Source organism: Cebidichthys violaceus, unplaced genomic scaffold (genome assembly GCF_023349555.1).
Source record: "Cebidichthys violaceus isolate CVI_PGR_0920_01 unplaced genomic scaffold, fCebVio1.0.p SCAF_2, whole genome shotgun sequence".
NCBI lineage: Eukaryota > Metazoa > Chordata > Actinopteri > Perciformes > Stichaeidae > Cebidichthys > Cebidichthys violaceus.
Window position 1 is genome coordinate 5373819 of NW_027176372.1, and position 23739 is coordinate 5397557.

Genomic DNA, 23739 nt, shown 5'->3' on the forward strand with positions numbered 1-23739 from the left:
GGGAATCAATCACTCTTTGATCTGCTATACACACATAGATTAAAAGAAATGAATGCAATAGCAGAGTACTTTGCTTTAGGAAGCAGGGCCATAGACCAAACATTCCATTTGTAATAGGAGGGATCTATGTTCTGAACGTTCCAAAGCACAGCAACATATTTTACATTCGAACTTGATACATTTTACCTACTTTTATGTTGCCTCTGGCAGGGAAATACCAGCATTTCAATCAATTAAACTCGGTGAATCTTTTGTATCGACTTCTATTGACCAATACCAAACCATCTTGAGAGTGCTGACCTTTGTTGGAACAGAAGGTTGGAGAGTCCTGCGTTGTGGTATAAGAAACATGGCTTCATCTGGTTATTCGCACAAATGTTAATGTGCTCAAAGTGTGCATGCATTCATTTCACATTTTTTATCTTAAAAAGAGATCTTTTTATCTCTAGTTTGTAGTCCCGGTCAGTCTCGGTTATAACTTAGCATTAACTATAATTGCCAGTGTGGGTCACAGAGTGATTAAACCAAACATCCAATCAAAGATCATGGTCAGTATTCAAAGTGACCAATCAAAGGCGGCATCAGCCACTGTCTATTCCATCTCTGCCTCCAAAGTCTCAAAAGTCAACTTGACAAGCGAGCGAGTGTTGATTAGTTGCAAGCGTGTAGGGAAGGTCAAGCTAGCTTTCAACACAGCCCCGTGCTTGCAAGACTGCATTTGGGTTCACAGAGCAGAAATTCTCCTTTGCAAGGATAGTTTTGTGCTGTCTTATCATGTGCATGCGCCTGGTTTTTATGTGCACTAGTTTTGAGACTAATTTAATGCCATAATAAAGCTGATTCTGATACAGAACTACTTGTTTTTGGGTTGGAAAAGACATCATGGTTTGGCTTAAAATAACGTTTGTAACAATCTATGAGCGTAAGGTCATGTGACGTAGCATCACGGGACATTGCGTCTTCAGTAAAAATCATTCATCTTTTGGTTTTACATGGGACACGAACGTCGGTCCCATAAGTGAAAGAAAAAGAAAACAAGAGAAAAAGCTCGAGAGTGGTTGTCTTACACCTAAAACAATTCAATATTTAACAAAGATCTGAATTAAGTACTTCAAGAGAACTCATTTCAAAATTGAGATTTAAAAAAATTAGTTTTGGAATGATGCTTACTTGGGGTTTGTATAAGTAATAAGTAGTTTATACAAATAGTAGTAGATAATAGAAAATTAGTTATTATAAATTCAAGGAATTGGTAACTATTCCTTGAAAATAGCCACATGCCCACAACAGGGTTGACATGTAAAACTAAATAAAGTGGATAATAATACAGGCTGGTTTCAGGTCAACACCTCGAGATGGGCCTATGGATAAACATGTCTCTTATTCACTGTTGTTGCAGGTCTAATGCAACTCTGAATGCTTTCTAGACAGTATTCAAACTAGGAAATGCTGGAATGACCCAAGGACATGCAGATTGACTTTTTTTTCCTCGTTTTAAGACCTGAATTCAATATGCAATCAGGGGAAGGCTTGGGGAATCACAACCGTGTGTGCTGTCCCCTACAAAAGCAGCATTTTTCAATATGTAGTGCTGTTCACAGCAGTTATTTATCCAGGTATTAGAGAGGCCCAGAGAGACTGTGATTGATTACAAAGGGCTAATGCAAAAACTCACTATTACTGTTGTGCAGCAGTGTAATGATTGATAACTAGAAATGCAGCTGAATAATGAGTCCACTTTTTGAATAGCATTGGCAGGTGACTATGCTCAGATCAATAAATGATGATGGTATCCAATCGATGCGAAAGATGTTTGAGTGCATCAGCACACAGCCTGGGAGGAGGGCATAGATGAGGACTAATTAACTAGACACATCCTAATGCTGCGTTCACACCAAACGCGAAGCAAATTTTAGCATCGCGTTACTCAAGGGATAATTTGTGTTTATTTGCATCATTGTTGCTAGCCGTGCCAGAGAGAAGGAGTGGCTTATCTTAATGGAAAGTTATCAACGAAGCCATTTATTTCGTCCATCAACCATGGAATAAATAACCACTATTTCTGCTTTGTACATGTTGTGGAAGTCCCGGGAAACTAAACGCTTTCTTGTCTGGGTTCATAACATCATCCGGAGACAATCAGTGAATCAGCAAGCTACACATCAGCTGGTTTACTACAGCTGTATGAACCCCAAATAAATTTAATTGCAATAAACGGATAAAAGGGATCCAAAATTACTAAATAATGATACTGATTTGTAAAAACTCTGCATTCATGTTTTGTTAGTTCTCTCTGCAAGACGAACAACAATCACTTTTAAAATACTTGTTTTCTCAATGTAGCTTGGATCGATTGGCGCTACGCTATGCTAACATTGTAGCAGCTCCATCAACACTCTAAATAATGTCATCTAGGCGTAATATGGCAGCATTGTAGCAAAATGCACCACCACTGAGACATAAAACTTTGCTACTGTTGTTGATGATGAACACACTAGTCGGGTGTCTGTCAGTAAAAAAGGCAGAGGGATGTTCTGAGTTTCAGTCATTTGTCTTTTGAAAACTGGGCCTGTAGTTGATTTGTAAACTGCTGCTGTGAACCGACCAGGGGCCCGTTTAATAAAGCGAGTTCATCAAATGTCACTTTCTCTATCATTTCCAGTCACATTGACCTTTAAACACAATTCAAGTTGTATACACTACACTGTTAGAAGGATGAGCTTTATCATGATACCATTGTATGTTTTTTGTACTGTTAAGCGACATTCTTCACTTTACATAGTGACTGCCATGGTCATGAGAAAAAGGCATTCAAATTGTGCATACCCATGTTCATCAATTTACAAACAATGAAAAACAGAGTTGGCAAAAACAGAGTTGGCATAAATATATAATTAAATGAACACATTACATGTCAATGTAAATTCAAGAAATATTTAGGCCTAATATTTAAGATGTATGTATTGTAATTGCATATAAAATTCCCATTCATTTGGATTACATAGTTTTAACATAAACAAACTAATTAACTTTATGTAATGTATATTTGCCCGTCAAACATAGTTGAAACAAGAATTACATTTATGTAAAAAATGCTAATAAACCCAGATGTGTTTTAAATACGCAAGAAACAACTTTATGCATTTACCATAAATTAATGAAATTGGTTTTAAATTCATAACCAGGTCTATGTATTCAGTATAAATAAAGCTTATTTGTTTGTTATTCATAATCAGGTTTATGCAATAAACTCAATTTACTTAAAGTACATATCATGAATGTACTTTGTATTAATAAACCCAACGTATTTGAAAATGTATATCCACATATTTCAAACTTTTTTCCATTCACCCCAAACAATATCTAACAATATCTAACTACTATGATGTACAATATATAAAAACAGACAACCATGTTTCACATTAACTATTTATTGGCGTGTGGCAAGTTAGGGCACTGTAAAAACTCAACAGCAGCTAGCAGACACAGAGCCAGTGCTCATACTGTACATGCATGTTGTGTGCAAAGAAACAAATCGTAAAAAGAAAATGCCCTCATACTTATGTGCGCATTGAGGTTAAGAAAGTGCTCTATTTTAAAAAATGTGCTTGAATTTGCCACAATAGATGTCTTTTATTTAATAAATGCCAAAACAATTCAGAACAATTTAACACCCGTAGGTCCCCCATTTGGACGCAGAGTACATCAAAACTTAGAGAGTTTTGTGTTAAAAGTAACTGGCAGAGAACCCACGAAGAACGAATATAGTGATGTTATAGTTCTGCAGAAACCTCAGCGTCCTGGGAACAACATGAACTAGGTCACTTCTACATGAGACAAACACATCTCCCATCAGCCAAGCAAACAAATAACAAAATATCATAAATCATACTCGATATGACTGGGACAGACCGGAGAAAAAGGCTGCTACACTCCGTTAGCAACGTGCTACCTACGAACATGCAGCATGAAAAAGCACGAGCGCCTGACGGAGATTACGGACATAGTTTCCATTTCTCTCCCCGGTAAACCATCGCAGAGATATTCAGCTTCGAACACAAAAAGTCACACAGCTTTCATCGAATATTGTACTTACTTTTGGTCGAATCTCAGCGAAAAAATGGAATATCTCCGTACTTCCAACGCATGTTTGTCCAGCTGCTGGTGCTCCGTGTGAATCCGTTCGATTCGTGTCTCTCCGACACTCCTCGGATTCTTGGGAGGGTTGGAAGCTCAGCAAATCAGATTTCAGAGCTGGACCTTTTTGAGCTTTATTGGCTAATAGTGCTGTCAATCATCTAGCTTTCAATTCCAGGCAATTCTATTGGCTCCTACGGTTCGAAGGATGTCTCAATGGTGAAAATCGGAGAAGGGGGGGCTGAGATACAGCCCTGAACAGAGAGTCTGAAGCAGGATTTGACCTTAAACTAAATAACTAAAAAGGGCATAGAAAGAGCTTAAAACACTCAAAAAAGGTCCAATCTTCGGTCTATTGATTCAATGAACATCATGAGTGATACATAGAAGTGATATAGAGTGTTTTTGAATTTTAAAAATACTTTTTTATTCAAATATTGGAGTATTTGATCAGTTTGCTAATTTGAAATGCTCTATATTTCATAAATGTTTCACTGTATCTATGTATAGCTGTGTATATAGAGCCTATATCAGTTGTTCTAAGAGCCCAGCATATTAAAAGTCTTGGATACCCATACTTTCCAAAAAACAATACCCTAAAAGTGCTGTTTTTCAAGATCGAGCTTTTGAGTTTTCCAAGTTCTGCTGTGTTCCATCCTTATCTTATGTGAACCAGTAACATGTATTCTGATAGTTCCATGATTTTTCTCATCTCAAAAATATATTAAAAAAAAAAAAAAATATATATATTTTTTTATTTTTTTTTATACAATTAATTAGGTATTTCTTATCTTTATTCGAGCTGAGGCCTGCAAATAGGCCTCGTTTTTATTAAGGTAACATAAATTAACATAAACATTACAAGGCTTAGGTGAGCAGCTGTAACTTGCTGCTTGATGTAAACAGACCTTTCAGCAGCAAAAAGAAACTCACTCAAGAAGTGTAACTTCAACTGTATGAAACTTGAGGTAGACAGGTAAATCAACCTTGGTAACGACATGGTGACATCCATTTATGGAAATTTTGACCACCGCCCTAACAATTCAAAACATTGCCATAAGATTCAGTGGTTGAGTGGCGTTGGACCATGGCATGCATGGATGTTTAATTTCGAGCAGGAATACAAAAAGGAATATTCTGCAGCAAAAACATAACAATCAAAACTGTGGAAAACAAATGTTGAAAATTTTACATTTACCTTTTAACATCACTTCAATGTTATAGCCCCGTTCGCTCAACAGTCCGTCGCCTAATTTTAACTACTGACTTGTTTTATTGTTTCATAATACATGTACATACCCCGATAACGGGCATATTCTATACGATGAGAGCAGATGTAACTTACGCTAGGTTGCGCTGAGGTAAGATGGCCGACAGAAGTCCGCCGTCACTTCCGCTTCTGAACGATTCCGTTTCCCGAAATGTATATGTAAACAAATATCATACATTTGAACTAATTGAATCTTGCTTGTTTCATATGTTTTAACTGATTCAATTTAAATGTTTTAAAAATTAACAGATTCATGCTGATTTTAAGGAATTAGAATAAATATATTTTTGAAAATATGAGTATTTAAATAAAATTAAATAGATGAAAATACTTAATAATATACTATGCCATGATTAATTTTTTTGAGTGTAGAATTACTGTAGTAACAATTTGGCACACAAAGTAAATTCAGATAAATATTATTCTCTATATAGTATTCATCGTGATGTCACCCATTGGTTTGTGGACTACCGTTTTGAAGCCTCAATTTCACCGTCGCCATCTTGGATTATGGCCATCCAATGAAGGGAGGTTACAGTATTTGGAATGTGGAGGAGTGATGTAGAGATGCCGGATATGGCTCTGGTAGCAGCAGCGACCTGTCAATCATAGTAGCCCCACTCTAAAACATACTCTGCCCATAATTTACTAAATGAACATCATGATTTATTGAAGAAGACTTAAAACTAGAGATTAAGACCATGAACTCATGTTTACAATGTTTACTGAGGTAATAAATCAAGAGAGAAGTAGAGTCATTTTCTCATAGACTTCTATACAACCAGAGGAGTCGCCCCCTGATGGACAGTAGAGAGAATACAGGTTATCTTCCGCATTGGCTTCACTTGGCAGAACTGGAGGCATGATACACATAGCAAACAAGCAAAAGTTATTTTCAGAGGGGGTTCCAGGCTTAATATTAAGGGGGCATTGCCCTCCCTTATTACTGCAATTGAAGATTTCATAGCGGGTCTGAAATCTTTGTTAGTCTATAATTGATCATCCTGTCCTTAGTAAGCAATGAGTTTTGGCAAATTTCAAGTTGTAGGTGGGATATGAGCATTATTATTTATTTTTGTCCAAATGTCAAACACAAACCCAAACACACGCACATCGTTACCACAGGTTTTGATGTGTCTCTCTCTCTGTCTCCAGTCAAAGTCATTTAACACTAGGACCACCAGGCTCTTTAAGGGTGCTATTTTCTCTAAATCCCATGCTCAAGGGTGTCTGTATCTTTTTGTTCACACCGATAGACCATTGACTCCTCCTCTGTCTTCATCTCTTTAGAACATTGTGATCAGTCAATAGGAAGCCCCCACAAATGCGAGGCAAAAGTACCGAAGCATATGGAGAAAAATGTTGGATTGAAGAAAAAAATGTTGTTACATAAAAACATACTGCAAATATTTTTAATGATTACATCTATCTTTTTTCAATACATTTCGACTTTTGGACTTAACACTGTGTCAATTACACAGACAAGGACTGAGCTCCAAATCGCTTACTGTATGTGTGTTTGACAGAAAGAGATGGTGAACGCAATGTTTCTGAAAGTTATTAATCATATTTTGTGTGTCAACATTATGAATGAAGTTTCAAACTATTCGGTACAGCCCTAGTTATACATGCATTTAGTGCACACAGGACACAACTAATATAGCAAGACAAAAAGTGATTATTTTCATTTCTGATATTTCACACATGATATGATGAATACTGTGGGCAAATTACTTTGTATGTCCTAGTCCTTTCCTCAATACACGAATGACTATTATGCAAATGCATCCATTTGGCTGTCAGAGGAGAGTACCAGTTAATTAGCAATACTCCTTGCGACAAAATGTGGCTTTGGACATGAACAAAATAATAACAAAAACCCATCTTTTTAGTTTACTAAATGATGTTTTTTCATTATGACACTACAAGCGTGTGCAGAATAGGTATTTCAGAAATGTCAGAGGAGGAGAGAAACATATCCTACACAATGATGGAATAATTCAAATGTTGGAACCACAACGTTAAACGGCGTGGGCTTTGAAGGTCCTGGTGATAAGTAAAGGCTAATGTTACTCACACTGGTCATTTCATTATCTGGTCTCATCTCTTGACCGTCTCCTCAGGTGTGACACGTGTTTCTTTTTTTTATTGGATTACTTTGAAGGAAAGCTGAGCGGAAAGTTAGTTGTGTGTGTGCGTTTGTGTGTGTATACAATGTGTGTGTGGAGGGAAACACACACATCCCACGAAGCCTATTGTAATCCCTCTGCCATTAAGTTGCTCCGTTTATCTGCTTGTCATCATGCCTTTACAAACTTCAACGATTGTTTTATCATCTGAATTTGGCAATGAGAGTTTAATATTCTGAAAGCCAATACTTAAAAAAATCAGAAATCAGATGAAAACCCACTGCTCCTGTCTGTGTTACTAATCATTCTTACTAACTGTTTGAATGTACTCTGCCTAAAATAGAATACATTTGTATCAAAATATTTTACTACATTTTAATCTTTGGTCATCTGACTCCATCCAAATGCACAAACTTATTTGATTGGATTTCTATTAGCCAATCAGTGTTCCACATCAATATAAGTAGGCTGCTGCTCTTGGGCTGCTTAAGAATAGTGTGCACCTTTAATTATCTTGGGTACATCCCCAGGCTGCGGTCAAAAAGTCTAAAAATTACCTCCTAACATCTATTCCTAACCACTTTTCCTTGACCTCTATGGAAACGTCATGCGGTCAAAGAAAGATGGGAAGGAGAATTCATGAGAAGTCGAAAACAACCGTGGTGTTTAGAGAATCCAACTCCACTTTCAGTAAGCTGCGTCATTCTGATGCGACGGCGGATGTCACTGACGTAGGTCTGCCATGGCAAAACTACAAAGGACTACAAAAAGCGCAACTAAAACATGACCCCGTGAAATCTTTTAGTCCATTGCATGCAGGCTTTATAAAGAGCTTCTTTTGTGAGAGGCTGCTTCACTCGTGGTGTGAAGGAAAGGAAGTGTGAATGCAACTATGAAGTATTGAGGACATGTTGAGATTGATCGCTAAGATCACATTTGATAGTCCGGGCAGCAAAGGGCCACATTCTTTACGCAGTGTGTAAGCAAACGTGTCCTGCACCACATTGGAGGACCGCCTCTGCACAAGCAAAAGTATTTATCACATTTGATTGCTTTGTCCACAACTCAAAATTTTAAAATCCCAAATATATCATAAATGCATCAAACATCTTCATTGTTTATTCTGTTATTACTGTGACATTCATCCAATCTAGAAACAAAAGTAAACTGTGTAAACAGATTTGGCAACAAGTAAGAGAGTCATATAGTAGCAAATGTTTTGTGAAGAGTAGTCCAATGAGGCACTGCTGTAGGAAAAAAGCAATGTTTCATTGGCAAATCAAAAAGCAATAGATGGAAAATGTGTCAGAAGATTTGATGATACACACCTTAACTGCCAACAGATGCTTGGGCAGATATGTGTGATAGCTTCACCTCGAAAATCAAACATTATCCGAGACTAAAACTCCCAAGAGAGTCATAGTTGAAATGGTTTCTCTCAACAGGCTGACTGTTGAGATGTTTTTCAATCTGCTGTGTACTTTCCCTCAATGTGTGTGAGAGAACAGAGATTGACTGACACTTTATATGACCGCTGTGTGCAGACTGGGGTGCTAACTGCATTCTTAGCTGGAGGCATCTGCACGCAACAGAATACTGCAGGTAGCATCAAGATATGTTGCCGGTATGCACAAACAAAACTATAAAAGGGGACATATCATGAAAAACTCTCTTTTTCAGTATTTGTGCACATACATTTGGGTATCCGGAGTGGGAGTGTCCACACACCCACAATCTTTGAAATACGACAGCGTTTTCAAAGGGTTTTTTTGTGGGCTGCCTAGGTCAGAAAATAGGTGATTCAACAACCAATTCGATTTGGCTTCGCAAAGGTGCACCATATTATTTTCCCAGTCCAATCAGAGCTGACAAAAGGATAACGTCACGTTGCTGTAGTGGTATCAGGTGCATTTGAATCAGAGCAGTTGTACGAATATGGGTGCAAGTACATGAGCACAGTATCGGAACCAATACCCGATAATGGTATCATCCCTAGCTGTTATATTCACTGGATTGTCGAAGTCCAAACAGACAAGTAATGGCACTTCCAAGTAGTACTGCAACGGCAGCCAAGACCAGCAAGACCACAGGAAAGCGTCAAGCTCCTGTGACAGCAGCCATAAAAGCAAAAGATGTTTCGAAACAGAAATGGCAGGAGAAGTTCAATGGAATGGAAGGTGGATGGAATAGACAAAATGTTCTGCAGAGGGTGGGCAGGAGAAACGGCTTTTACCAAACCGGATCTATCAATTTGAAATCCTTTCAGAACACAGTCAATGCTCAGACCACACGTCAGCTGTTCATTTAATATAACATCAAAGTGCCATGAAACAGTGCTGTAATAACATGACCAAGTCGAGAAAAGACGCGTTTGTCTGACAGCTGAAATCTCATGCCATCGGTTTGCTGGGTTAACAGATTTATTATGTTACAAGTTACAAGTTGTTGACAGCTGGATGACTAACTTAAGGGAAGTGACTGTCTAGAATTAGTAATTGATGAAACTATGATGTTTACTCAGGGACAGAACGTGCATTTACATAAAGTGGTAGATGCTCTTAACGAGAGAGGGTGACAGGGCTGGGATCCGTTGATTAAATTGTAGTGACAGGGAGTCTCTGGATTTGGTGCCCTCTTGAAAAAATAAGAACTTTTTCAATCCATGTGCACTGGGTTGCTGACTCTTAAAAATAATGGCCACAAGCAGATGCATTGAAAGCTGTTCAACAACGATACATTGTGTACTGACTCTCTTTTGGCAAGGCAGTGGATGCCATAACGCATAACTGGCCTGTGCTCATAATGGAGCTGAATGAAGAGGCTGCTGCTAAATCTGTGTTTGCAGAAGGAAGACATTAATTTAGCCAACATCCGACCGATGGTGCAATACTCTGTGGCCGAGATGACCCAGCTTAAAGACACCCCAGGCCCAGAAGAACAACACTTCAAGCATGAGTTTGGTGATGGAGTGATTAAAGGCTGTGAGCACATTCAACACTTTGAGGAAGCTCATTGATGCTCTTGAGAAGAGATTCCCCAGTGATGACCTGGACGTTCTGAACTACTTTGATGCGATCTTCAATTATTCCAGATACCCAGGAACAATTTAATTTAGGCTAATAGACTAATAAGGAATGTAACGGTTAAAATACTATTGTGTAGGCTCTTTTACTGTTGTTATTTAGGGCTGTACAAAATAGTTGAAAGCTTCCACCATAACATTGACATTGAAGTTATTTTTATTAAGAATTAAAAAAAACATTGCATGCCCTCTTGTCTTCGCTATCTGTGTCTCCTCAAACGTGACGAGACGACTAAGCATCACGTCACTTGCTGTGTAATTGTCCTCAGTCGAAACATCTAAATGTATTGAAATAAGATAGATGTAATAATTTCCAAAATTCACAACATGTTTTTATACATGTTTTCTCTAATACATTATTAACAAAATATTCTGCTCCAAACCATATTTGTTTGAGTTTAGCCTTTCAAAAACTTTCTCTCCCATTTGCCAAACACAAAGTGAGGCACACACCCACGGAGCGGTCTGGCAGCAATCTAACAGCACAATATATGCAGTGCCAATGATGACGACTGCACTGCATTGGTAGTGCAGGTGGAAATTCCACGCAGCCTGTGAAACTGTCATCAGGGAATTTGGGGAAAGCAACCCCTACAAGGCAAACCTGGGAAAGATTTCCAGCACAATTCCTGTATCCAGTGTGCCTGCAGACTGTGGATTCATGCACCAAAACAGGATAAAAACAGTGCTAAGATGCTGCCTCACTGAAAAAACTGTGCCAAGGGGTTGGATGGACAATTTGACGTGGACTTCGGAACGACCAGCTCATTATTTAAATTTTTAGACTGCTCCTTCATTTTAAGTCCATCCACATCCTCCTTATAGGTAAGTAAGGTAAGGCATATGCGCCTCTTAATTTTTACTGATTTGAAAACAACAGTGAAGTCATTGACAGTTAATAAAGGTCAGAGGAAGTGCACCCTACCTGGGCTACTTCTCCAGTCTCTTAATTGCATCCACTTTTCCCTCACTCGCATCCTTTCCTTGCGTCTTTGTCCCTCCCACCAAGGATGCATGGAGAGACCATGCGAGGAGAGAGGAAACAAGGAAATGTTTTTAGAGAAAGGAGACGTTCTTTCCTCAGTAGCGTCACAAGAAGCGATGTCTGTTTCTGATGACAGCGGATCAGCTGATCACAGCTGTCAGCTTTAACAGCGAGAGAGATATTGAAGGAGTTTGAGTCTGCGCACATGATCAGTGTACTTTTACTAATAAAGACACAGTAAGTGTCACTGCCAGAGTAGTGGTGTTTTCTCTCTGAAGCCTGTTACCTGTTTTGCAAACTGCATTGTGTATTGTTACACAGTCTGTGGTATTTATACTGTGTACTGTGTCCTGCTTATAAGCGCAGGACAGATTTCTACCGGCAAAATGCGTTAATTATTTGTGTCTGTACGTTTTGAAATTCTGATTGACGTCATTATTAAATAACCTAGACTATGATTATTGTTTCTCTTGAACACTGGAATTAATTTATTAGGCTTCATGTTTCAGGTTAAACTTAAATTATAAAACTGATTTGGCCAGCAGTGCCCTGCTTGCAATGTATAGGCTCTAGCCAGCAATGCGATGCTTGCAATAGGCTCTAGCCAGCAATGCGATGCTAGTGATGTATGGGCTCTAGCCAGCAATGCAATGCTTGCAATGTATAGGCTCTAGCCAGCAATGCGATGCTTGCAATGTATAGGCTCTAGCCAGCAATGCAATGCTAGTGATGTATGGGCTCTAGCCAGCAATGCGATGCTTGCAATGTAAAGGCTCTAGCCAGCAATGGATAATTGACATCAGTGACCTAAATAAGAATAGTTTGAGCTAAGAATACGTGCTAGAGTACTGGAATGACACGCCTGACCTTTTTTTTTATTTTTATTTCGCCGAGCAGGAAGTTTCCATTACCTGCCTCTTTTAATGAATCATACATCACTCATAGGAATTGAATAGATTTACCCCCAAAAGAGGTCAGCAGTGACCTGAGAATTAGCAATGAGATGGATACTTCGATATACATGATGTCACTTCTTAGAATACGATATTGTGAGTAATTACAGAAGCAAAGAAAATGTGGCAGATAGGCTATAACGAAATGAGAATCTGAACAACTTATAAAATAGAATGATGTGGCGCTACTTACCTGACTATATAACACCACTTACCCGATATGATTGATATGACACCACATTTCAGAACACAATTAATATGGCAATTAATAGTGGCTAAATGGCTGCATGCCCTGCTTGTGATGAATGATGTAGCCGCCGTGGCTAAAGGGCAGCAATGCCACTAAGGGGGCAAACGGGAGAACTTCTTCGGACGCGTGTTTTATGCCACAACAAAACACTGTCCTGTGCGCTGTATCTCTTTCGATTCGTTGATCCATTTATTCCGTTGCACATTGACACCATATCATTAAATCGCTTTGTTCAATCTTACTTGTATCAATGCATCTTACTTGCTTAGTAACAGAACACCGCAGGATACCACCCGACAGGATAAGACATACGTTGACATGCCACGCTGACACGGTCCAAAGCTGTTTGCTCCATGTCCACACCCCTCATTCTCATCACCGGGCACTTACCTATATGCACTATATGTCAGTGCGCCACCCTGTGTTCAATGTCAGAACCGCATGTCTAAATTCACCTTGTGTTTCCCTCAAAGTTAAAAGAAAACAACAAAACTACATTATGGCTCAAACTCCCTGCTTGTGATGAATGATTTAGCCGCTGTGGCTGAAGTACTGGAATATTTTTACCTGGATGTGAAGAATTAGCTTGATACATGATTAATCATTAGCTGAATTATACGTTAATCAGATCCTATGAATTATCTTTGACTGGAATTACCGGATAAGAGGAACCAGTGAGCAGCGAAATAGCCATTGAGCCAACACACCACCACCAGTTATATGCATGTATCGGGAATGATTACTGAAGACCTTTAGATGCAATACCAGAGATGATAGCAGCCAGCGAATATGAAAGTAGAAGCAGAAGAAGAACTGCAACACCAGTTAAAACGTGATTTACGAGGGATGAAGGCATGCTTTAATGGGCAGAGCCTGTCCAGTCAATTTATCTATACTTATTGTATAGAGCAGGACAAGACGGAACTCTATAGGGACATGACATGAGATTCCCCCATGATGCTGCAATAATGCAATTCCACTTAACAATTCACCCAATGCTGCTGCAACGAAAGAGAGTCCACTACCCGATCTGATGCAGCATCGAATGTGAGACCACAACCGATCACAATGCTGCAACGTACGTGATTCTGCTAACAGATGCTCAATGCTACGACGCATGCAATTCCGTTACCAGATCCCCATGCTGGTGCTGCAACGCATGCAAATCCGCTACCAGATGCTCCATGCTTGTACTGCAACGAATATAATACCGCTAATGGATGCTCAATGCTTGAGCTGCAACATGTGTAATTCCGCTAACGGATGCTCAATACTTGTAGTGGCATCTTATTTTACCATCCTTCTTGGCCACTTCTTGCAGGATGTAAAGGGTTCTGACTCACATAGACTACCAATTTAAAAGGGTATAACACACGTATACTTTTGCAATAAACATAAAATACAAAACTGTTAACGATGTATAATGGCTCTTACCTGTACTGCAACGAATGCGATACCGCTAACGGATGCTCAATGCTTGTACTGCAGTATATGAGATTCTGCTACCGGTGCTCCATGCTGCTGCTGGAACGCACTTGATTCTGCTAAGAGATGCTCAATGCTTGTGCTGCAACGCATGCAATTCCTGCTGCTTCTGCATTGAATGCTGCATTGAATTCTGCCACATGACAGAATAAAGTTATCGGCATTTGAGGTCATGAAGACTATGATGCAATGACTAGGGTTACGATAGGTCAAAATGCAATATGCGTAGATAACCTTCATTTAACCAGGAAGACACACTGAGATTAACCCTCTTTTACGGTGGGATCTAGCCAAGGCAGCGTTGAATAGCAGCATCCCGCATACGATGTATGAGGATACGTTAGACCATGATGCATTGACAGTGACCCACTTACCAGTGTAGACGGATAGGAGGACTTGGCAGCAAGCTATGAATAGTAGTTATCTAGGAGAACGCATTAAAAAATGAATTAAAAAGTAGAATACGTACATACATACATTCGATTTGAACCAGGGCTGCTGAGGTAAGACTCGGCCTTGGTGCAAGGGGTGCTCTACCAAGTGAGCTAACTGGGTGCCCCGGTTTTTATTTCATTATATTTTTATGATCCTGCTATACACCTGAAAAGGTTTGTGACAGATATCTTTTGTGACCTAATGCTGTGACAATTCTGTCCATGGACTGACATGCAGATAACCACCTGGCAAAGTACTAAAGATCGCTTCTGTGGTAGTTCTGCTACCTGAATGTAATGTCAAGGTCAGCTATGACCAGGAGAACATATTATTCGAGAGGGCAATGACCAGCGACGAAGCTGTGAAGCAAAAAAACTCCACCACCAGTTAAGTAAACAGAATCTAAGCAAAGCAGATTTACGGAGCGAGCACTTTCAGTACCATTTGAAAGGTTGATGAAGGCCGCTAACTGTGGGATGCTATCGCATGAATCGTGAAGAGGAATGCACGCCTTAAGAAAGTCTAGCGACTGATTTACTCAGTGAGACGTTTGTGTTCCTGTTGCGTGGCCCTGACATCACTTTCTGGTGAAAACATCTTACATGATGCAGATATCTGAGAACTACTCACAGAGAAATCCTTAAATAGCCCGCCGATGGACATGAGTTGTGAGAATACACCAGTACGGCATGGAAGAGAGTTGCCGTTATGCCAGCTGAGCATGCTTATAGTGATGAGGTCAGCGATAACCAGGGCATTTGCTTAAATGAGGCCAGCGTGATCTTTCTTAAGGACTTCATGATTTGTGCTGCTAAGGAAAACTGAGCATGACATGAATGATCGTGCCTTTTTGCAAGTATTTAATTTGCTTGATTGAAAATTAAACCATGAAACAACCATAATAAACTCCCCGACAACTGTACTTGTAGTTACGTAACATGAGAGCCTCAGAATGGGGATCGCTACACTAAGGTACTGATGAGAACCTTGCAAGTTCCATCGAAGTGAGCCTGCAACACTGCATATCTAATAGTTAAATATGTCCTAACTACATGTGTCTCCAATATCCCTGCTTAAAATGAGCCATATAGATACCGAGTAAAGGTAGGTTAATTGAGGCCCGCCGCTATTACCAAATATACGGTAATAGTACTTCCATTGAACAGGAAACGCCAAGAAAATGAAGCATCGTTACGGATTTGACACAACCTAAAACTACTGACGACCAGCCTGACCATATTTATCAGATTGAGAAGACGGTCTGGTTCCAACCCGTGGATTAATGTCTTTACCTTGATTGTTGAGCGACTTGAAGTGAACGAATGCGGAGCGCATGAAGCTGCAGCCACGAGGAGCCGGCGCTGAGGGACGCCGGTATGAGCATAGGGATTTTCGGCCCTGTGGCGTGCATCGATCATTTGCTGGATTTAGCCGGGGAATGCGTGGTGCCGAACAGGTTGCTACCTGCACAGAGTGACCCGGAGTAACCAGTGCGATTCCTGGCAGGAAAACGAGAGGAGGAAGATGCTTTCTCTGCTGAAAAACTGGACGTCGGCTTTCTCCTAAACGCAAGACTGGAAAAGTAATCGTGGACGTTTTCCGATCCCGACGGATCGTATGAAAACGCACGGACGCTGGGCTGATGGAGTGCACGCGTAATGGCAACCTGAACATCATGGAGGGTTGCGCAACAGCAGCATGAACTACTGAAGGTAGAGAGACGGTCATATTTCAAGACAGACAGTGGCAAGATGATAGCCTAATGATGTCCTTGTGTTATTGGCTAGAGACCAGCTGATCTAGACAGCTGATATCATGATTGACAGCCCCAAACAATAACAACAAGGAAATAATGTGTGCATGCATGAGGAGTGATGGCAGATGTATGGTAAATAAGCTATGGGCTTAGGCATGCATGAGTATAGTCTTCCTGTCTGAACTTACACTAGAGCTTCATAAGCACAGTTTGCTCTCAGAGATGATGTTACGACAATGCTACGAAATACTATTATGTATACTAACGGTCCTCAGCAGTTTGGTGAGCATCCTCGAAAATCCTCCAGAGGGGGACAAGTATGGTGCCTTGAAATATCTGTTAAAGATTTTCAGACTTTCTGACTTTGAGCGGGCTCGCCTGTTGCTTTCTCTGAATGGCCTCGGCAACAACAAGCTGTCGGAGCTAGTGGATTAAATGCTAGCTCTCCTAGAAAGACACAAGCCGGATTTTCTGTTTACTGAACTGTTTCTGCAGCAGCTACCACTGCAGGTGCGGGACGCTTTGGCCAACACCACCATTACTGATTTTCTGGAGTTGGCCGACTAGGCCGATACGTTTTTTCTGGCCAGCCAACAAAGCTGCGCCGTTGCGCTGAAGCCGGCCCAAGCCACAGAATGGCTACTGGGGGAGACAACGGTCGTTGCTGCAGCGGCAGTAGCGAACCAACGGGAGAGATCCACCAGCCTGTGTTGTTACCACGCAAGGTTTGGGCCATGGGCTACAAGGTGCCATTCCCCATGCAGTTTCAGCGGGACGGGAAATACCAGGGCCGGCGCTCAAGCTACCATGAGATGGCAGGCTGCTGTTCATCAGGATGACGTCTCCAGGCGGCGCTTTCTCTGCGACACGGGGTAACAGAGTGTTGTGCTTGCATCGCGGGTGGACATGCTGACGGATTTGAGCGACTCAACCAGCATGGGTTGATTGTCAACCCGGCTAAGTGTCAGTTTGGGTTGACCACCAATTACTGTCTTGGACACTGCATTACTAAGGATGGGACGGTTCTCCTTCCGTCAAAGGTAGAGGCGGTGACTAACTTTCCACGGTCACTCACGGTGAGAGCCCTGCAGGAGTTTTAGGCATGGTGAACTTTTACCATTGCTTTATTCCCAGGGCGGCACAGTTGATGCAGCCCCTTTATGAAGCCCTGAAATGCAAGGCCGTCAAACAGGCTGTTGACTGGACTGAAGAGAGGGACCTTGCGTTTGTGGACACTAAAACAGCTCTGGTTAACGCAACAATGCTGGCACACCCGTCACCAAAGGCTCCGATTGCCATCACCACGGACACTTCAGACTACGTGGTGGGCGCAGTGCAAGAGCAGTGGGTGAAAGGGGCATGGCAACCACTTGCTTTCTTCAGTCGACAGTTGCATCCTAATGTAGTGGGGAACGCTCCTCAGAGAAGGAAGTGTGGGATTGCGAACGCAGCCCTCAAGCTAGGCTCCTCCTCCAATCAGTGCCAGCATTTATAAGGCACCTGTGGTCCTGGCCTCATTCCTTTTGGCCCTTGTCCAGGTGCTGTGGTGGCTCATGGTGAGTTCTAGACAATTTTCCTCCTCTTGTTGCTGTCTGGCTACTTACCCCATGTGTGAGGTGGGGGGGTAGTCATAATCTTAACTTGTTTTATTTTGCAGCATGGTGCGCCCTTTTTTTAATCTCTGTTTATCATTTGTAGGTTCACCTGCTGCTGTTTTGCTTGCCTGTTTTGCTTGCCTGTTTTGCTTCTTTTCCTTTGTTCTGCATGTTTTGATCTTTTTTTTATTGATACCTTTAATAAATATTATGTTAATCTTTATGAACGCGTCTCTGTCTAAATATCAGTAAGGAATCTGTGTGTTCTTAATGAAATCTATATCTTACATTAGGGTCGTTAAGTTTATATTTCCCGGTGCCTCCCAGTATTGGATCGTGTGGTCCTTCTCGTGGATGCTTCCCTGTTGCCTGGAAGAACCTTGACTGTACCTGGTTGTTGATTTGCCTGGTGCTGGATTGAAGGTGGCACCGTTGCCTCTGGCTGATTTGAGGCATGAGCATGCCGAGTCGGCTGGCAGTTGACTGGTGCAGTTGGACGTCCAGGAACCAGCACGAACCATTCATCATCCAGCGATGACTCATCTACGGAAGGGGTTTCTGTCTCTTGGGTTGGCTCACTCGGACGGTTAATCACACCAGCCAATTTACTTTTTATTAGTGAACGATGAACATGTTTTACCTTGTGAGGGTCGTTCATCGGGGCAATAGTGTACACCGATCCGCCAACTGCTGGAGCCCTCAGCACTTTGTACTCTACCAAGCTCCGGATGTCTTGGATCTTATGACGGCCTCTGACTCTAACGTCCCGGAGGTAGACCAACTGACCTTCTTGCAGGGGGACATCTCGCACACGTTTATCATAGTGCTTCTTACGCTGAGCAGCTGAAGCCTCAAGGTTTTTGGTAGTGCCCTCAAACGCATGTCGTAGTCGGGTTTGGTGTTCCACAATCCAGTCATGGGTGATACCCGCCACAGGTTCCTGAACTCTGCCCAAAAGGAAATCGACAGGTAACTGAGGGTCTTGCCCAAACATCAAGAAAAATGGAGACTCACCGGTGGATTGGTGCACTGTGGTGTTGTAGGAGAAAGTCACTTGTGGCAGATAGCACGACCAATCCCTCTTTTTGGTGACTGGCTGGGTGTGTAGGAGGTTGTGTAGGGTGCGGTTGAACCGCTCACATTGGCCATTACCAGCTGAATGGTAGAGAGTGGTGTGGCTTTTTTCAATGCCATACATACTGCAAAGCTGTTGAATAAGATGGCTCTCAAAGTTCCTGCCTTGGTCCGAGTGGATACGACTTGGCACGCCAAACTTGCAGAACCACTCATTGACTAGCACCTTGGCCACTGTTGACTCCCGTTGGTCATGTGTTGGGACTGCCTGAGTGTACTTTGAAAAGACATCGGTCATGACCAGGACACTCTCCATCCTATTTTTCGATGGCTCTACCATAGTAAAGTCCACAGCAAGTATTTGATTTGGGCAAGAAGCTAACAAATGGCCCATGTAGGCACAGGTAGCCGGTTGAGTGTTTTTAGCTAGCTGACAATGTTCACACTCCAGACACCATTGCTTAATGTCATGGTGCATTCCCGACCAGTAGCACCGCTGATGGACCAAATCAGTTGTTCGTTGTATGCCTTGATGTCCATGTTCATGATGTAGCTGGTGCAGAACCTGGCTCTTGAGCGCCATGGGTAGCACCAGCTGGAGAACCTCTTCTCCCTTGGGGCGGCGGATTCTGTGATAAAGCACCCCATCTTGTTCCACTATCCAATCCCACTGTCTGACCAGCACAAGCGCTTCCTTGGAGGCCTGTCGTCGTTCAGCTGCATCAGGGCCCTTCCCTTTGGTCCAAAACCCCTGGAATTCCTTGATGATAGGGTCTGCTTCCTGTAAAGCACCTAGGTCAGACTGAGTGTGGCAAGGGAAAACGGAGATGGTAGCCTGTGTAGCCTGATTGGTTCCAATAGCCTGCTGGAGCGAGTCTGGAACTTGGATGCTCGTGGCTGCATAATCCAATGCACTGACTGGGTGCTGCCGGGAAGGGGCATCTGCATTCTGATTACTGCGACCAGGCCTATACTCAATGGTGAAATCAAAGGTGGCAAGTTGTGCAGCCCAACGCTGTTCCGTGGCACCCAGCTTTGCTGTGGATAGATGACTTCGAGGATTATTGTCCGTATACACTACACATTTCTGTCCCAAGAGGTAATCTCTGTATTTTTCAGTCATGGCCCATTTGAGGGCCAGAAACTCCAATTTCATAGAGCTGTAGTTGCTCATGTTACACTCTGTAGGCTTAAGGCCACGGCTTGCATAAGCTATGGGTCTCACCTTACCATCCTGTTCTTGTGAGAGCACAGCACCCAGTCCACTGTAGCTGGCGTCAACCTCTAGGATGAACGGTAAGGTGAAGTTAGCATAGGCTAAGACTGGAGAAGCCATCAACCTATCCTTAAGGCCTTCAAAGCTCTGCTCACACTCCTCCGTCCATGCAGCAGGTAGACTTTTGCTTGATTTCTGTGATTTTGAGCCAGTCAGTTCAGCAACCAGGCAGTGGGGCAGCAAGCTTGGCAAATCCCTTCACAAAGCGGCGGTAGTAGCTTGCAAATCCTAAGAAGGAACGCAACTCAGACCCATGGTTAGGTCGCTGCCACTTTGAGACTGCTTCTATCTTGCCAGGATCTGTGGACACACCATCCCTGGATATGATGTGGCCCAAGTATCTCACCTCTGGTCTGAAGGAGCACTTTTCCAACTTTGCTTTGAGGCCCCCCAGAGTCGAGAACCAGCGGGCCCCTGACAAGGTGTCAAGGGGTACCTCTTATCACACGGACTAGCGCTGGGGATGCTAGTAACCCTGCAGGTAAGCCGTTGCTAAGGGGCTCAAACAAAGAATCATCTGTTAGGTGATGTTGGGAACATGTGGCGGCCACCAATTTCATTGCACCCCCTGGGACTCTGCAGACCCTCCCTCCCTTCACTTTTACACGACCTGAGCGATCAGGAGGGACGTTAGCCTGGACCTGGTGACACTGCTGGAGAGCTTGCTGAATTGGGGTTGGAGCCTGCAACACAGAGGGTAAGTTAAAGAGAGCAGGACCATGCTGTACAAACAACTCCCAGTAACATTACTTGATAATATTCATTCCTAGTACACCAGGAACTGCAGGTATATTGCGTGAGGGATCCCTGACCACCAACACTCCCCGCTTTGCAATAACTCTGTCATAAAGCTGCACATCCAACTTAAGGTAGCCTACATACGGTATTGCTAACCCATTAGCAACACTTAGCCTCAACCAGTTGCAAGAACGAAGCTTTTCTGTGCCCCAAGGTACAAAATGCTGTACAAAGAAACTCTCCGTTATGGTTGAAACCATTGACCCTGTGTCGATGAGGCATGGAACCCAAACCCCACCCATCAACACGGTAATGTCTGGGCAAGCCGCCACCAGATTTGGAGGATCATCTACTGCAGACTCTGAGCCAGGGGAGCCCCCATCCGAACTTTGGCTCAACAGTTCAGAGGGTGAAAGTTTCCCTGGTTCTGAGGGGAGGGCCGATCATTAGAGTTGGTGTGTACCGCTACAGTGGCTGGCTGGGCCAAAGCAGCAACATATTCTCCTTTACGCTCTCTAGCAAAGTGACCAGGCTGTTGGCACCTCCTACAAATGACAGTTTTCATGTGAGGCTTCGACTGAGTTCTAGGGGCATTTTTAAGGGCTGCAAGACTTCTGGTCAGCTGATTCAACTGCTCTTGCTGATTTCTCAGAATTTCCTTTAGTTCCCCTAGCTCAGAGCTAACAGAGGAGTTACCTGCCCTGCCATAACCGGGATGGCCTCCCTGAACAGAATGCTGAAAACCAAATGCCACAGGGACAGAGTTGCTTCTGCTCCTCCCACCCCCTGGCATCCCTTCTTGTTCCCACCTAATGGCCTCACCACTATCAAGGTGGCAGTGGGGTGACCCCTGACGAACTGTTTGAGTTCTCTGCGTAGGTAACAATCAGACACATGTTCGACAAACTGATCTCTGAGTAACACGTTCTTGTTCAGCAACCCATGTGGGGTCCTTTTGACAACCTTATCCATGAGACACATGAGTGCATGAGAAAATTATTGTAGCGTTTCCTCCTCTTGTTGCTTTCTGGAAAAGAAATCTTCCTGCAAAGACACATATGACCTAGTACACCCATACAATTCCTGAAGAATAGCCAGAATCTGGTCAGGATCTTCCCTTTCCTCTTGAGACCGGTACTTAACCTCTTCCCTTGCCTCTCCCTCTAAATGATCATATATGAAAAGTGCTTGTTCAGCTGGGGACAGAGGCCGAGCACATATATAAGACTGGACCTCTTCGACCCACTCAACAATGCTTAGACCCATCCTACCCCTAAACATGGGGCACTTCCTATCTCTAGGAAGATATATCAGTCTCTCTGTTAATGGAGCATGGACCAAAGGGTGCCCATGCCTAGCAGAACTTGATGAGTTGCTGGCCCCAGACTGGTTGACTTCCTTTTCCTGATGCATGCGTCGATTCTCAGCTTGCAGCTGTGTGACCAAGCCTCTTAACTGAGCGAGTTCCTCCTCCATGAGGGAGCAGTGCAGAGGAGAAGGGTACTGGCTCGTCTTTCGGGATCCGACCAGGGCCTGCTGCTGTTTTGCCCACACACTCACACACACAAACCTCTCAAGTACAAATGTAATAAACCCACTAGGATATGTAAAGAGAAAAAAATAACTACACGTCTCTGCCTTCACAGTAACCCTGCCTACAACGCCAGAATGTAGCAAGGCCTTAAAGGGGGGGGGGGGAATTAAAGGGAACCAACAACGCCACCCAGGGAATTACACCCCGGGAAATATAAACTTAACGACCCTAATGTAAGATATAGAATTCATTAAGGACACACAGATTCCTTACTGATATTTAGACAGAGACGCGTTCATAAAGATTAACATAATATTTATTAAAGGTATCAATAAAAAAAATCATCAAAACATGCAGAACAAAGGAAAACAGGCAAGCAAAACAGGCAAGCAAAACAGCAGCAGGTGAACCATGAGCCACCACAGCACCAGGACAAGGGCCAAAAGGAATGAGGCCAGGACCACAGGTGCCTTATAAATGCTGGCACTGTTTGGAGGAGGAGCCTAGCTTGAGGACTGCGTTCGCCATCCCACACTTCCTTCTCTGAGGAGCGTTCCCCACTACACTAACAAGCGGAAGTACAGCACCTTTGATCGAGAGCTCCTCGGCCTCTTTCTGGCCATTTGTCATTTCCAGTTCCTGCTGGAGGCTTGGCAGTTCACCGTTTTTGTGGATCACAAGCCACTGACGTTTGCTATGAGTGAGAGGGCCGAACCATGGTCCGCGAGCCAGCTCTCCATCATCTCGGAGTTTACCACGGATCTACAGCATGTAGCGGGCAAGCAAAACCTGGTCGCAGACTGTCTCTCCAGGGCCATCATCCATTTGGGATTAGACTATAACACGACAGCTGTGGATCAAGTTTCAGACTTGGGCGTTCATGTATTGAGGATGCCAATTACGGGACTGCGGTAGGAGGAGGTCCCGTTTGGCGAAACTGGCACTACGCTCCTGTGTGACGTCTCCACAGGCCAGCCACGGCCGGTTATTCCCTTCGGATGGAGACAGCAGGTTTTCAACGCTATTCATGGTCTGTCACA